The following is a 14531-nucleotide window of genomic DNA, read 5'->3' as shown; positions in this document are numbered from 1 at the left end:
CGCACACCTGCGGCTCTGAATTAATTCTGATGTAACCTAGTCCTCTCAGGTAAGATGACCCTTTGCCCTTTTGAACCAGGACTATCCCAGCTGTTGTAGCCCTCTAAATCTGTGCTGCAGAGGCTGATGGATGCCAAGCTCAACCAAATATATTCCAATCCAAGGGTTGGGACTACCCTACAGCCTGTATCAGTGACATCTAGCAAAAAGGTCGGGTAGGAGGGCTCAGACTTAGTTGCTGAGATCTAATAGTTTTCCTTGTTGCTAAGCTGGAGGCAAATAGTGGTGACAAGCAAAGCAATGGCCTTCCTCGAGCTGGAGAGGTAGTTGTCCCACTCATAGACACAGGGGTGGACCAGGCCTGTTTGCTTATGCTGTTGCCAACTGCCATGTTTGGGCCAGATGCAAGTAAGATACTCCAGCAGTCCTGATATGCCTGCTGTTGTACTTTGTGTCTCCTACCTCCAAGTGAAGACTATAGTTGTTCTAGCAGCCTTTCGCTCAGCTCAGCCTGGTGCTGAAGCTTTGATGAAGTGGTTTGGCCCAGGCCAGCAGAGAGGAAGTGTCCGTGTCTTTACCTCTGTACAGGTCAGAGTTGCAGATGCACCTGTTGTTAACAGAAGTATGACTCACCACAGCATTTTACATACATTAAAATTGACATTGAGCAATTCTATTTCTTTCTTTTATCTAGGTTTTCATCTGTATTATTTGGCTATCACTCAGTCTCCTTCCCAGTGCCTCAAGCTGACTTGGATATCCTGGGGTTAAAGGTCACCCTGAAATGTGCCATGGCCTCTGTGGTGGGCTTCTCTCTGGTTCTGGGTTACATTGGTCTGCTGGCCTGCACCAGTCTCATTCTTGTCTTTCTTGCTCAGAAACTCCCTGACAACTTCAGTGAGGCCAAACTGATCACCTGTCAGTTGTTTATTTTTGCTGTACTGTAAGTCAAATTTCCAATGCATGACAACAATGAACTGAACTGAATCTGATCTGGGGCCATATGCATAAAACTCTGTTTATAGCCTATTCAGGCCTAAAACTGCATGTACGCACAGAGTCAGATCGTGCTTTTTTGTTGTCAGACTTGTTAAGACGCACCTATGCCTAATTCTGTTTGATGCACATGCACAAGCCTGATCTATACTCCGATTGGTAGCCACAAATGGATGACCTTAAACATCAGTTTTCATGTCAAGAGTTGACCTGTGAGCACTGGGTGGCTATTTACATCACAAAAGACAAAAATCTTTGATAGTTTTGGCCCTCCTGACTCTGATTTATTCCCACCTGGGATAAACAATTTCTTTGTGAAGATCTATATCTTAAAGCAATCATGCTATAATATTCGGGCATCGTTGTGTGTTTTTCGAGCCATATACAAAAAGGGATGCCTAATACACAAGGGTTAAACATGTACAAGACTAATCTAATCTGATTTGTGATGATGCTATGGTTTGTCGATTTGTTAACAAAATACAACCTACTGCTGTTTGTCATGAGGATCATTTTTCATGTGTTTAATGTGAAAAATAATGTTGTTCAACCACTATATTTCCAAATAAAAATGTATTTGAGAACATGATTCATTGACTCAGGTGCATTTATTTACATTTCAAACTGCACTATTAAAAACAAATAGTGTTTACAATACATTCGTTCTGTCATTACCACATTTTAACTTGAATAAAGACAAATACTGTTGTGACCTGACCGTGACAGGCCTCCAAAATGGCTATCGTAAATAATTAATAATTATTAGTAATAATAATTACTAGTCCATACCCATTGAGTGCACAGGTGCCCACGTACAGTTTCACATGGTGTGTATTTGGGATACAGGTCATAGAAAATTGCAGATTAAATAGTCAACTGAACCCATTAAGAAGAGCAATGTATTCAGATTGTTTTTTGAATTTGATAGTACGATTGCTTTATTTAAAGTACAGTGGTACCATTGCCAATAGTGGGATAGTTAGTGGGCTAAAACTGTACATTAGTAGTTGAGGTAGCACGTTGAAAGGCAGATAGTTAAAGTGTTAATGTGTTGTATTGACTTAAAAGTGGGGCGCACTGGTAGGATGACTGACTGACTGACTGAATGACACACTGACAGTTTCCGTGATTATGTACAGCATCCCATACCATGACTTAGTCATACCAAACATTTTGGAAAAAAAAAAAAAAAACAAAACATTCGGCCACAGGGGGAGCCACAGTGATCGGTCACATTTTAGCCATTTTCAAGGATTTTTTAGTTGTTATAGCGCCACCCAGTTGCCAATAAGAGTTAAATTTCTCCAGTCACCTTGAGGCGTCCTGTTCTACATATCTACCAAGTTTAGTAAAAATTGATATGGCGGTTAGGCCTAGATAAGAAATTAGCTCTCTAGCGCCCCCATTTTGTTTGATGGCAATAATGGAGGGGTCCCCTCGGATTATGTGTGGTCATATGCCTACAAAGTTGTGTGGTGATCGGTGAAACCCTTGAGATGTTATCCACCTTTATGTGATGCCCTCTGCAATATTCATTGCCTTACAGAAGCTCAGTTTTAGTAAGTTTTCCAACTTTTGCCAAGAGGGAACTTTAGATATTGGTCCCTAGATTATGTTCACCGAGTTTCATGCAGATCACTCAAACTTCCTAGGAAGAGATTGATTTGAAGTGTTTTTCAAGAAATTCAAAATGTCGGAAAATCTACATAACCCGAAGTTATGGGTTCTTGAGGCAAATTTGTTCCTCATGAGGAGAGGCATCTCTGTGCAATGTTTCATGTCTCTACGACATATGGATGAAAAAAGGGTGAATGACTCGCAACACTGTAGGACTCTTTGCAGAAAAAAATATTTATTGCACCATGACGTATGTTTGAGCTGTGTGCTCTTTGTCAGACAAACAAATACTGTGACAGGCCATCTTAAATATAGTTGATCACATGATGCAATTATGGTTACATGAGAAACAGCTGCAGTGATTACATGACACAGATCTGATGTGTTGATTACCTTAAATGAAAGAAGAGGAAAAGCAATACATTCAGACACACACAAAGGTGTCAACACGTCAGAGAGTCTGGAGTCAAGTCTGAGGTCACCTGAGTCATGTATAAACATATATAAGTGTAAAACATGTCACATGATTTTTTGTACTACATATGGGTCATGAGATATGCCCATTCAAAATTTGCAATTTCAATCAGTTGCTATAGCGCCCCCCTTTGGCCAATTGATGTAATATTGCTTCATTCGCATCCTCCCATGACCCTCTACCACTGTGGCAAATTTCACATGGATTGACCACGTCAGTGAGGAGAAAAACGTGGAACAGACACACAGACACAGACACAGACCCACAGACAGACAGAGGTTTCATCATGATATAGATGTCAAATAATGTGACTTAATTTGCATTTCCAAAACGGAAAAAAATGACAGCCAGTCTCATAAAATACACTAAACTATCAGTTTGGAAAACTGATCAATGGTAAGATGAATAACTATAATTACCATGTAAATAGAAAGGCTGAAGGATTTTGAGATGCTGTGGTGTGATGTTTTTGTTAGTCTGTAGTGGAAGGAAAGAGCTGTGGTACCAGATTCAGTCTTTGCCGTCTCCTTGCGCTAAAGGTGCAGATCTGAGGAGATAGGTCTCTCTATGTCCTTGCAGAGTTAGACGTTGGGGTGATAACTCAGCTTGGTTCTCCTTGTTGCTGGGAAGCTAGTTGCAACATTGTGTTTGGCACGCTAACCTCTCTGGTCTACAGGTTCTGTGTCTGCTGGGAGCAGGCCACATTGAGAGCAAAGATGCAGCTCTTGCTGTGAGCATGCAGAAGTGAGAGAATGGGTCCTGCTGTGTGATGTTCTACCTCCTCACATGTTTAGGAGCAGAGAGCCCGTTGGCGGCTTAGGAGAAAGACAAGCGATGGAGAGGAGAAGCATCTCCTCAAGTTTGCTTGGTGACATCACATCACATGTCACTGTGACAGTAGTGCCCAGTCAAGCTTGAAGACTAGTCTCTCACTTGGGTGTGACAATGAGGCATCCCGTGGAGATGAGTGCTGTCCTTTGTTTGGTGAACAAAGAACATGCGGTCTCAGCCACCATTTCAGATGGCAAGACCCAGAGTAAAAGCCTTCACATGTCCAGTCTAGATCTGTACAAATGACAAATCTTCTGTGGTACAGTGAATCCCAGCAATACTTAAAAGAAGAAAAAAAAACATTCTATCAAACATTCCATCATTACCATGTTTTTTATTCTACTAGTCCATACCCATTGGTAGCTTTGTCACCTTCTATCTATGCCAATCCTCAATGCCTATGTGCAGTTTCACATAGATTGACCACGTCAGTGAGTAGAAAAACGTGGGACAGACAAAATGACTGACTGACAGAATGACACACTGACAGTTTCCATGATTATGTAAAGCATACTATACCATGACTTAGTCATACCAAAAATTAGAAAAAACCCAACATTCGGCCACAGGGGGAGCCACAGCGATCGGTCGCATTTTAGCCATTTTTAAGCATTTTTCTGTTGTTATAGCGCCACCCAGTTGCCAATTACAGTCAAATTTCTCCAGTCACCTTGAGGCATCCTGTTCTATATATCTACCAAGTTTAGTAAAAATCGATATGGCGGTAAGGCCTAGATAAGAAATTAGCTCTCTAGCGCTCCCATTTTGTTTGATCAGGTCAATAATGAGGCCCATTTCCACTGAAGAAGTTCCTGGTACTATTTGGGGGACAGGAACTACTACTCCTCTCGCTCGGCCCTCTCAACCACTGTGTCTCCACTGAGAGAGTGAAGTAGGAGGAAGGTTCCTGTAAAGTTACTGGGCTCTGGATGTAGTGGCGTAATCATTGCGCGACCATTGTGACCGGGCGGCGTAGGGGCGTAGTTAGCTGTTAGCTGTTAGCGGTGTCTGTATGAACTCAATAACTCAATAAATGGTCTGTGAAAAATATTTTTCCAGCATGATTGAGCTAACTGGAAGTAGTTTCATGTTGTATCCGACAGCGGAGGCTTTGAACAGATGGCGTCCTGATGTTAGCTTTGCTGCTGCTGTAAGCTGTCCCTGTCAGCTGATGCTTTCTAGACATTGTGATTTCCCAAATCTGAATAAATACCACACATAGCAACACAAAACTGCTTTGCTAGCTCAATCATGTTGTAACTAAGATATCCGCTGGAAAAAATGTTTTTTTTGCGGACCGTATATTGAGTTAATGAGTTAATACGGACACCGCTAACAGCTAACAGTTAACCCAGCGACTCTACGATAACCATAGTAATTACAAAACGTCACATCCCACCTTGAGTATATCCAATCAGCACCAAGTAATCCCCAAGTCCCAGCCAGGAGTCTCTCGGGGCCTTTCTGAGTACCTACTCCGAGGCAGGGACTTGTTTAGCCCCTATAAAAGTTCTGGAACTCTGTCCCTCGGGGGTGGTTCCTGCGGTGGAGACATGCACCAATGGCCCTGGCCCCGTAAAATTACCCCGAAGTTCCTGCGGTGGAAATGGGCCTATGGAGGGGTCCCCTCAGATTATGTGTGGTCATATGCTTACAAAGTTGCATGGTGATTGGTGAAACCCTTGAGATGTTATATACCTTTATGTGATGAGCCACGCCCTCTGCAATATTCATTTGCCTTATAGAAGCTCAGTTTTAGTAAGTTTTCCAACTTTTGCCAAGAGGAAACTTTAGATATTGTTCCCTAGATTATGTTCTCAGAGTTTCATGCAGATCGGTCAAACTTCCTAGGAAGAGATTGATTTTAAGTGTTTTTCAAAAATTTCAAAATGGCGGAAAATCTATAAACCGGAAGTTATGGGTTCTACATAGGTAGAAGGTGATAAAGCTACCAATGGGTATGGACTAGTAACGATTACTAAACATCAGCTGTGTGAATCTGACCGGATCTGTAATCTGCTCACATGACAGCATGTTGCTCCCCATGCTGAACCAACCCCACAAAGGAATATAGTTGTCACCTCTCCCTTACTTAGGTTCAGTCTCTCAGCATTCTCGGAACCCATCGGCTGTATTCGGCGTCTGACTTTCGGCAGATGGCGATACAGCCTCTGAGCAGAACCTGCGATTTTGGCATTCGGTTTGATTTGGGCGGAGGCGAATTTCTGTTTCTGACTTCCGTTTATGTATAAGTAAATATGCTGGACCATTGCGATGGATTCAGATTTTGCAGTGACACCAATTATGTTCCGCCTCATTAGTTCACCGCACGGACCGTTTAACCTGGCAACAACTGCAGCTGGCTCAATCGTGATTGGTCAATATCATGTGGACTACAAACAGCCTACAACTGGAAACCAGGGCTCTTCCGCTCTTCTTCCGGAGGCAAGATCTCCAGGGTTTGCCTACAGACTCTACATTCACTGAATGTAAACTCTTTATATAAAGACTAGTCTAAGTGTAAGTGACTATCGTCTTTGGCTGCAGCCTTTTCTTTTTACCCATTTGTGATTTTTACTGTTATTTTCTCAAGGATACTTATGTTATCCGTATTTTATCCCAGCTGGATTTATTTATATTTTCTTTATTTATTGGCCTCTTTCTATATTTTATTATGTCTATCAGCTTATACCTTTTTATTCTTTGAAACCACCTCCCGGCTTATGGGAGTTCAGCTGCCTCTTTCGGCGCTCCTATCTCTTGGCAATCTTTATAAATTTGGAGTCACTAATTTGTGCCACTAATTGTTATTACCAGTACTCAACTCAACAAGATGTTGGTTCTCTGACTGCTGGAAATCCAGCTCAGTTTCTCTTAAACTGACAAAATACGGGGGGTTGGTTCTCCGTTTGCTGGAACCACAGCCTCAGTTATTCTTAAACTGACAAAATACACGTAGTCTTTCTAGACTTTCACAAAAAAACTCTTAAGTCCTTCTGGACTTGAAATCTTGGTCTCTCTAGACCTGAAAATAAAACTTTTAAAACACTCTTAAGTCCCTCTGGACTTGAAATCTCGGTCTCTCTAGACCTAGTCTCTTTTCAGACTTAAAAAAACACGACTTGCTCTCCCTAACACCTTAGGTCTCTTCCGTTTCCCCAGCTGCTCTTTTAATTTATGGCTGTCTCCTTTTGGATACTGAAAACCAATCATAATCAAATTTCACTTTACTCTCTCAAGTTTAGCTTATTTCTTAGCTACTGCTTCCAAGACCTTGTGCAACTGACATTATTTTCACCCTTGATATAGAGTGATACATTGTCTGCTTCTACACTAGTCTCTCAGTGACCTAGGCTCATTCAAATGACATCATTTGTTATGGCATTGATAGATAACATATTGTACACAGATACACACCACTTCATGAACACGAATCATTTGCAGGCATATGATTCTTTTCCACCATCACTCTAGAGAGGAATAATTTTGTCTTGCATACTGCTTGTGTCATCAGTTTTACTTCTCTGCAAAAGGCTTTACACCTGTTATAAATACTCACACCAACACTTCACTTGTGCAGAGTGGGGGGGGGGGTAGCCATATTTTAGATGCTTCACAATCACAATTTATCTTGTGATAGGAGCGTTTAACCAACTGAAACATTTTGTGTTTATCATGTTCTGTTTTTGTAGGTAACTGAAATGAGGCAAAGGTTTGAACATGTGTAATTTTTGAGGTTTGTCTTTGTTAACAGGAACTGTTGAATATTGTCTATGAGGTACCATTTATTGTGAACTTAATTCATTCTATTATCAGGTTTGATGAGGCAGGTTTGCTGTGACTTGTGTTTGACACAGACTGAATTTAGTGATTCCTATTCTGACATTCAGGTAACAGTTATCTGTTTTTGTTAAATGTCCAGAAAAGTTGCATCTGTGTCTTGGTTCCCCTTGCTCCTGACTCTGTGGTCCTCGTCAGCCCTCTCCCTGCTGCTTCTCAGCATAGTGGGCAGACTGATGGGGCTGGAGGTGGTTGAGGCGATAGTGTGCTCCCGGTGGGGTGCACCGCTCAACAAGAGCCTCTCCCAGGATGGAGATGTGATCATCGGTGGACTATTTAATCTGTATAACAGACCTTCAGCTGTGGAGCAGAGCTTCACCGAGCGGCCGCATTATGAACCTTGCACTGGGTAAAACTTTAACATGTATTGTTGTTGAATGTTGCCTAGCACATTGCTTTTTTGTCATGCTCATATGTTTGTGTTGAAATACAGATAAAAATATAACTTAATTCTACAAAATATTAAGCTCCAAAAGTTAAGCAATGATTTATACTAACCCATTTATAAATAGTTAAGATCAGCATATTTTAATAACAGTAGAATAATTTCAATAGATAATTTTGTTGTTTTTCATGATTTCATTTACCTTTCACTGACTGATATAGTAGTTTATTTTATCCACTACTTCTTCCCTCTCCTGTGGTCTCAGTTTAGAGCTAGAGTCATTACAATATACATATGCTATGGTGTTTGCGGTGGAGGAAATCAATCGTAATAGCACCCTGCTACCAGGAGTCAAGCTAGGTTACCGTATACTTGATAGCTGTGCCACATACCCCTGGGCTCTGCAAGTTGCACTGTCACTGGTTGGAGGAGACACACACAGCTGCAACTTCACAGCCTCTGTGCCTCATTCTGAACAACCCAGAGAGACAGCAGGTACAACCTGATATCCTTATATGATTACAGTATAAAAATTGTCCTCGTGTAACTATATGTCTTACGCTATCAACAGGTGGTCAACCTGTTCCTTTGCTCATTGGTCCTAGCACGTCAACAACAACCATAATTCTGTCCAGGATCCTGGGGCCTCTCTCTGTGCCAGTTGTGAGTTTCCTTACCTCACGAAATACAACTGATGAACCTTTTTTGTAACCGTCCTATTGTGTTTGAGTCAAATTTGGCCCAACAAAAGGTTAAAGCAAACTGAACACAATAGGAAGGTTTAATACATTTAAAAGCATTTTAATTAAAAATGAAATGGTATTTTTGTTATAAAAGCAGTGTCAAATATTTTTTTACATTTTCTCTCAGATCAGCTACTTGGCAAGCTGCCCCTGCCTGAGTGACAGGCTGAAGTTTCATAACGTCTTCAGAACAATCCCCAGTGATATTTACCAAGCCCGGGCCATGGCACAACTGGCCATACGCTTCCACTGGACTTGGATGGGAGCTGTGATTGTAAACAATGATTATGGTCGATTGGCAGTACAGGTGTATGTCTGTTAAGATACTGTAAATTGCCTAAAAACCTTTCTCATGGATCTCCTTCATAAATAATACAGATAGCAATATATGTATGATGATATTTGTTGTTTTGACCTCCAGGCATTTCAGGAAGAAACTCAGGGGAAAGGGGTGTGTTTGGAATTCATAGAGACTGTCCGCAGAGAAACTATTGTCAGTGATGCCAGGCAGACAGCCCTCACAATTCAAGCCTCAACTGCGAGGGTGATTCTGATCTTTTGCTGGTACACAGAAGCAAAGAAAGTTTTTCTGGAGCTGGCCAAGATAAATGTGAGCAACTTGTATGAAAATTTTTATGGACTAAGGTTTGTTGTTTGTAAAAATCAAAATGTCATCTGTTATTCTTGTTGTGATTTATTGTGTCCTCTTACTGCAGGTGACTGACAGACAGTTTCTGGCAAGTGAAGCTTGGAGCACCAGTGATGATCTTCTCCAAGATCTTGCCATCTCTGATGTGGCAAGTGGTGTTCTAGGTGTGGCCATTCGTAGCTCAACGATACCTGGATTTGAAAGTTATCTCAGAGTTTGCACCCAATTCGTCGTCCAGATGATGAATTCTTGCGAGAATTCTGGGAACAGGAGTTTGAATGCAGTCCTGGAGCTACGCAAGAACAAGCTTCTCCAGCCCCTTGCAGTGGCACCGAGTCCCTGGAGGGAGTTCAGAATCACTTCACTGACACCTCCCAGCTGCGAGTGACATATAATGTCTACCTTGCTGTTTATGCTGCAGCCCACCCTTCACAGTCTTCTGTCCTGGCCCTGACAGAGACAGTTCTTCCAGAAACAACAGCTCCACCTGCTCCTCTCCAAAACATATCAAACCCATAGAGGTAAACATTATCCTCGTGTCATCTTATCCATTAGAGTCATGGCTTTTCAAGTTCTGACTGAAAATTGGAAATGCATTTTTGTATACAGATTTAAAAAAGTAGGTTTCCTCATCATTTGATGCTTTCAGCTGTTGCAACACTTGAACAAAGTGAATGTCACCACACCACACGGGGACATGTTTTATTTCCAAGGTGCCGACATTCCAGCAAAGTACGACCTTGTCAACTGGCAGAACACCCCTAAAGGGTCTCTCAAACTTGTTTTGATTGGTCGTAATGGACGGGTCTGACCTTCACCTTAATGAATCAGCTATTCAGTGGAGCACAGGATCCAATCAGGTAGTTGCATCAGTTGTCTCAAGGCTACTGTCAAGTTTGCTATTGATGAAATGTCTGTGTTGATTCACAAGATTATGTCATGGAGAATATAATTTGGCTTTTTGTTTAGGTGCCTACTTCGGTGTGCAGTGAGCTGCCCCAGGTACCGAATGGCTGAAAGGAAAGGAGAGCCTCTCTGCTGCTTTGACTGTATCCCATGTGCTGAAGGGGAGATAAGCAATAAAACTGGTGAGGAAATGACTCTTAAGTTTCACCTTTGTGTTTTATTTTCATTCCCTCTCTCCTGTTTTTCCCCTACCAGGTTCCCATCACTGTGGCGCTGTTCGTCTGAGTTCTGGTCCAATGTTGATCAAACTGCCTGCATCCCTCGCCAGCTGGACTTCCTTTCCTTTAATGAGACTTTGGGCATTACTCTGACTGCAGTAGCTGTGTCTGGTGCTGTGGTGACAACAGCTGTGTTTGTGGTGTTTCTCTACTATCGTCAAACACCAATGGTAAGAAGTCAGAGTGATGTAACAGAGAGCTTGCTGTATACACTTTAATCATTTTATTTCTGTTTATGGAATGTATTATGTTGTTTCAATGGCCCTGTCTTTGTCTGTTAATCTGATTCACCCCAAGGTTCGAGCCAACAATTCAGAACTGAGCTTCCTGCTTCTCCTGTGCTCACTGGTGTTCATTGGTCGTCCATCAGTCTGGGCTTGTCGGTTCCAGCAGGCAGCTTTTGGGATCAGCTTTGTACTTTGTGTCTCCTGCCTCCTGGTGAAAACCTTGGTAGTTCTAGCTGTTTTCCGTTCAGCTCGGCCTGGTGCTGAGGCTTTGATGAAGTGGTTTGGTCCCGGCCAGCAGAGAGGAAGTGTCTTCCTCTTTACATCTGTGCAGGTGTGAATATTGTTGTGCTGATTAAATGATGAGAACATTTCTACACTTGATATAAAACACTTAAATATGTTTACTTTTCTTACAGATTATCATCTGTGCCATATGGCTGTCCCTCAGCCCCGGTGCCTCAGCGTGATCTGGGTTTCAAAGGATCAAAGGTCACCCTGGAGTGTGCCATGGCCTCTGTGGTGGGCTTCTCTCTGGTTCTGGGTTACATTGGTCTGCTGGCCTGCACCTGTCTCCTCCTGGCCTTTCTTGCTCGGAAACTCCCTGACAACTTTAATGAGGCCAAACTGATCACCTTCAGCATGCTGATATTCTGTGCTGTCTGGGTGGCCTTCGTCCCTGCTTACGTTAGCTCTCCTGGGAAGTATGTTGTAGCTGTGGAGATTTTTGCGATCCTGGCCTCCAGCTATGGTTTGCTGCTTTGCATTTTTGCCCCCAAATGTTTTATCATTCTCTTGAGGCCTGAGAAAAACACAAAGAAGCACCTGATGTCCAGGTAGTTTTTCTGGATCTTGAGCTTACGACTCTTTTTGTATTTGTCCAGTGGAGAGTGGCCCCCACACTTGCCTTGACCCAATATTATGCAACTGTTCATGTGTATGTCAATTCATTTTATCTAAATGATGCTAATTGTTTATGTGCTTGTATGAAATTCACAAACTTCTTGCAGCCACATGTAGTTATGCTTCCATTAGTAGCTGAATTCATAAGAATATTTCTGCTGTTGTTAGTCATAATAAATGCTAATATAAACACTTTTCATCAACCATAAAGTCAAACGTTGATTTATTTTGCATTAATTTGTTTTGTTGATCTATTTGTCTGTCTTTCGAATAAATATTGTACATCAACTGAATAAAAATCCACCAGTTTCTCAGAAAGAGGGAAAGTTGCACTTCATTAATAGACCATTTATTCAGGAAACATTATGCTGCTTGTATACCATCCTGTGCCATTTTTATTACACTCATTCAATAAGTGACAGTACATAATGTCAGTTAACAGATTTATTCCTTTCACAGTGAGCCAATGCCCTGTGTTCTGGCTTTAGTAAAAACAAGTATGACTGCCATTAAAAAAGTGGGGCCTCATCATGCCTCATCCCAATAGCTGATGTCGGTATGAATGTCATATCAGTGAGAGAAATATTAATATCAACTTGTCTTACTGCAGCTACCAAAAACAGCCACTAGATGGAAGTATTATACCATTTAATGATGCTATGATGCTTCTTTCCTCATCTCTCAACAATGTTTCGTCCTTCTTGAACTTTCCATGTACATCTACAATTACATTGTCCAGCTGTACAACATTGTACTCTTCCTCTACTAATATTGATTGAAGTATTTCGTTGTAATGCACAGGTACTGTCCTACGGATCATACACAGTAACCTTAGTACAATGTCAGATATTTGCTTCCGTGGTTCAAAGAAAGTTGGTCCACATGTAAATGAACTCTTTAGAATGAGGCAAACTGAGTAGAGACATCACCTCTCTTACTGAGGTGCAAAGATTATAAACAATTTCGACACTGGTTGTCAGACCTGTAGTCACAGAGACATTATACAATTAAAACAATTTGAAATAAAAAAATAAAAATAAATATATAAAATTTAAAAAAAAAAAAACAGCAGATGCCTAGATATTCCAATTTTAATCCTGACTGACCAAGCTCCAAAGCTGTGTAATCCTACAATTGCCTTTATGTAATTTAGTACCATGTTTAAACAGTCTCAATCTGGTAACGTCCATATCTTCCTAAATATTTACTGTCCCCAAGACCACCCCAAGATATACTTCATCACCTGTATTTGTTAGCAGACTTGACAATTTTTTTTTTTTTTTTTTACAACTGTTTTCATTTAGTAGGTACAGTACTCCTTTATGCATGTTTAAGAAGACTAGTGTGGGTACAGTGCTTCCATGCTAGTCATATGCTTAACTCCCATCCCACATCTATTCCCATCAGGGAGGCAGATGGGTGTGGGGAAGGCTGGTTTGCCTACGTCACTTATGTATTATGCCAGTCAGAGTTTGTTGAGTGTGGCCTTGACCTTACTATTGCCAGTGCAGAGGGAACCTGAAAGGGCTGCCTGTTTCCTCATGAACAGGTTCCACTTGTTCTTGTGTCAGTTTGGGAGATTAAACCTATATGTCATTTTCATTTTAATTAGTTGCCATAAAAATAAAAATCCTCATTCATAATATAAAGCCATAGCCTGGAAATCCATGAGTAATGAAAATGGCCCAACTCGAGGGGCGGCACCAAGCATGCATTTGAAAATATCACTGCATGCAATTAACACTATGACCAATTTAGACTCTTGCCATATCCGGTTGACAAAACAGCAAAAACGTCCTTCTTGCAAAGGAAAGATTCGAGCGCTGTCTTCTGTTCCTCTTTTAGAGAAAAAGCCAAGTCTAACTCGTTCATTGTCGCGACCAAAGCCGTTTCAAACAACTGGTGTTCATCCGTAGCCATCTTGCAATGTTTACTGACTGATTCCGGACTTCGTTGTCGCAGCTTTTGTGTCACCATGCTAATGATGGAAGCACAGAGAGTTGCAGAGACATAAAGCAAAGTCTGTATGAAATGGAATGCATGCTACTGTGATCCTTCTTGCTCTTTTTCTTTAACCTTTTTTGATGCATGTTTTGATGTCTATATTGCAAACACTGGATCAGTCACAGCTGGAATATAGGGTATAATAATTTATCTGCTGTAGATAAAAAACAATAAGAATGGCACTGTGTTAGCTATGATCTGCAAAACAACAAACATGCACACAGCCCTCCCCCCTCCCTCCTCCCCGTCACTGTGTAATGACCTTTAATTGCTTGTTAAATGAACAATGATGGAAGTGAGCAATCGCACACCTGCGGCTCTGAATTAATTCTGATGTAACCTAGTCCTCTCAGGTAAGATGACCCTTTGCCCTTTTGAACCAGGACTATCCCAGCTGTTGTAGCCCTCTAAATCTGTGCTGCAGAGGCTGATGGATGCCAAGCTCAACCAAATATATTCCAATCCAAGGGTTGGGACTACCCTACAGCCTGTATCAGTGACATCTAGCAAAAAGGTCGGGTAGGAGGGCTCAGACTTAGTTGCTGAGATCTAATAGTTTTCCTTGTTGCTAAGCTGGAGGGGCAAATAGTGGTGACAAGCAAAGCAATGGCCTTCCTCGAGCTGGAGAGGTAGTTGTCCCACTCATAGACACAGGGGTGGACCAGGCCTGTTTGCTTATG

At 41.6% G+C, this 14531-nt stretch overlaps 1 pseudogene; it reads left to right on the top strand.

Moving 5' to 3' along the window:
- The first annotated feature begins 791 nt into the window (after nucleotides 1–791).
- On the top strand, nucleotides 792–11784 carry LOC125889009 (extracellular calcium-sensing receptor-like; annotated as a pseudogene).
- Nucleotides 11785–14531: the final 2747 nt, after the last annotated feature.

The sequence above is a fragment of the Epinephelus fuscoguttatus genome, linkage group LG5, assembly GCF_011397635.1.
Source record: "Epinephelus fuscoguttatus linkage group LG5, E.fuscoguttatus.final_Chr_v1".
In the NCBI taxonomy this organism is placed as follows: domain Eukaryota; kingdom Metazoa; phylum Chordata; class Actinopteri; order Perciformes; family Serranidae; genus Epinephelus; species Epinephelus fuscoguttatus.
Note: the sequence above shows the minus strand (reverse complement) of the source record. Positions and strands in the feature narration are given on the sequence as shown.